The following is a 3,290-nucleotide window of genomic DNA, read 5'->3' on the forward strand; positions in this document are numbered from 1 at the left end:
ACTCCAAACGCAGAGTCAGCAGATTGCTGCTCGGCAAAAGATGGTGCACTTATCTCAGAAGATAGTGATGATTGTCACCATCAGTCAACGCGTTGCGTCGACGATGCATGCACGGAGGAGCGAGCTAGCACGCACAGCACGAACTTTGAAGACTATGGAGTGGCTACGGAGGACGCTGCGTATACGGCACAAGCGATGAAGACACCCCAAGTGATGAAGACACCGCAATCAATGTGAAAGACGTCCTAAAGCTATTTTCTAATGAACGTTTCCCGAACTCCGAGTTAAGATGTAAGCTTCATGTTGATTGCATATTCGGCATCAGCTGGTTTGAATTGGAGTTATATGGAGAGGCTTGTTCACGTGATGAACCTTCTACTGGGAGCTGACGTGCTGCCATCATCGAAGTATTTGCTGCAAAGTGCCTGGAAGAACTGGCAAGGAGAGGTGGTTAGACGCCACTACTTCTGCACATCGTGCAGTACTCTTGATGCAAATCCGACTCGGCGAGACTTTGTTTGCATAAACTGTGACGCTCAGAATTCAGCGCACAATTTCTTTGCAGTATTGAACTTAAAAACAAATTGAAGTTTTGCGTTCAAAGAAGGAATTAGCCGTGACACTGCTAGGTACTCTTGGCAAGAGAACTCGAGGCGGGAGCTCATCACCGAGAAGTTCTGGCGATGCAACTGTATTGACGGACATCACGGATGGTGCCTTGTACCAGAAGCACATGGAAGGCTGCCAGTGGGGTGATATATCCCTCACTTTCAACAGTGATGGCGCCAAAGTATTCAACTGCAACAAGACAGCCTTGTGGCCCGTCTAGTGCGTTATCAATGAGCTACCTGTAGCATTACGTTGGAGAAATGTTTTACTTGGTGGTCTCTGGTTTGGAAAAAGGACACCCGGAGATGAGTAAATTTTAAAAATTTTTGAGAAGGAGGTGCTTGAGACAGGTTCCATAAAGTGGCAATGCAATGAACAAAAGCTGCAGTCAAGGATTGAAGTGATTTGCTGCTGTGTGGCTGCACCAGCACGTTCAGCAGTCCTGAACTCAAAGCAATTCAATGGCTACTTTGTATGCAGCTTTTGTCTACACAAACGTGGAAGACACAAAGGTGCGCCACTGTAACATTTTTCGTCTATATAAGCGTTGCTTACACTGTATGCCAGAGCAACTAGCAACATTCTTATTCTCTATAAATGCTGCTAACACTGTATGTCAGAGCAACTAGCAGTACTTCAGTTTCAGTATATTGGTCATTTAGTGCAAACTCAATTATGTGAATTACGCAGCTAACATCGATTCCCGTAGTATTTGTTGTTACTGAGTAGCCTGTTCTCCTTCGTGCGAATTTTATATCCAGAAAATAAGTATAAATTCTCTGCAGCCTTATATATAGCATAACAAAGGGGTGGACGGGCTTGGTTGTTTGGACCGTTTCCCCTGCCCGGGACATGCAAGCCCTGAGTAGCGAGTGTACAACAAGCCCCCATCTGCCTCTGAAGGCTATTCTGAATCCACCCCTGCCTTAGCTGTGTGCTGTAAATCGTATATACTTCAATGAAACTGATGTTAAGACTTCGTCATTTGGTGCTGTACTCTGATTAGTATGATTGCTTTAATATTTCAGAGTCCATGAAGTATCCAGTGCTGGGAAGTCAAGTGCCCGCTACAAGTCAGGTCAAGTCGGACATCCGAGTGGCCCTGTCAACTGGTGAACCTTCGCATGGTGTCAAAGGACCCACACCACTTGCACAGCTTCCAAAACTCGACTTAGTGTGGGAACTATGCTCTGATTATATGCATGCAGTCCTTGAAGGGGTTACCAAACAACTCATGGGAATTTGGTTAATTCATGTTCAGTCACCCGCATACATTTCGGAGCCGTCAAAGTGCCAAAGAGTGACTGCATGGCTGTTGCACCTAAGGTCACCTGAATTTTTTACACGACTGCCACGTACACTGGATGACCGCAGCATATGGAAGTGTAGTGAATGGAAGTGGTGACTTTTATTCTATTCCGTTTCAGGCCTTGACGGTATACTACAAAAACAGTACTATGAGGACATGTGCTTCCTCCTCAATGCCATTTTTTCTTTTGCTGAAGGACAACATTTCTAAAGATGACCTCAAAGGAGCAATGTATAACCTATCCAAATTCGTTTAGAAGGTGGAAAAGCTGTGTGGAATGTCAGCTATGACATTTAATGTCCATCAGCTGCTCCACCTTCAGCAGAGCGTACGGCAGCTCGGGCCTCTATGGTCTCATTCAACATTCGTGTTTGAATCTGGAAACGGCACACTGTTGAACTCGATTAGTGATGCGAACGGAGTGCCACTGCAGGTTCTCGAACGCTTCGCAATGCCCCTACAACTTTCGCAGAGCCTGCCATCGATGGCTTTTTCTGAGAAGGCATGGGCATAGTGCCACAAAATGACTGCTGCCTGTGCTTTAAGAAGCCCGCCGGACAAGCCACTAGGCAAGGGCTTGTTTTCAACAGAAATCTCAAGTGAAGAGACAGTTTTCATCGACAGATTGGGCTACTGTCCAAAGAACGTTGTGGAGCACAAAAGGGTATGCCTGAAAGGAGAAGTTTTTCATGTACATACCTACTGAAGGACAAAAGGAACATGCAACTGGTATTGGAAATCTAAAAATGGTGAACACCACATACTGGGCACTGTTTTACTACTGGAAGATATGGTACGTGTGTCCCCTGTATCGGAAGCTTATATGTCGGAAGCACAAGCTAGTGAACCACATGCACATCTGTACTGATTTTGGGGATGAAGTGATTTTTTATGGTGCCGAAGTGCACCGAGTTTGTGTCACGATGACAGTTAGAAAAACACTTTACATTGCTGACATTCCTAAACGCACGAACTGGATTAGGTGTAACAGTCTGATAAATTGCAGCATATCTGTTTTTACAGCAGTAATTTTTATAGGCTTACTCCCCTAGACATTTTCGCGTCTGCGAGCGTTCGCCGCTGGAATTCTAGAAGGCATTGCGAGAATTTTATAAAGATATTGTCACAGTCGGTAATGTGGAAAGAAGACGACGCTGATGGTGGTCTTGGAGACGACAAGGAAGTGTTTAGCAGTATCGATGCTCTACGCTTGTTGGCTCAGCCATTAAAAGCCACCTGTAAATAGACGAACGCTTCTTCCTTCCCGTAACATCATTGGTGGAGGTGCGGGGTAAGCAGCGTGATGAGCTGCGAGCAAGCAGACGCTTGTTCAGAGCTCCAACAGAAAGCAACGTCTTTCTTCAGGAGGTCA

The sequence above is a fragment of the Dermacentor andersoni genome, chromosome 2 (assembly GCF_023375885.2).
Source record: "Dermacentor andersoni chromosome 2, qqDerAnde1_hic_scaffold, whole genome shotgun sequence".
Lineage (NCBI taxonomy): Eukaryota > Metazoa > Arthropoda > Arachnida > Ixodida > Ixodidae > Dermacentor > Dermacentor andersoni.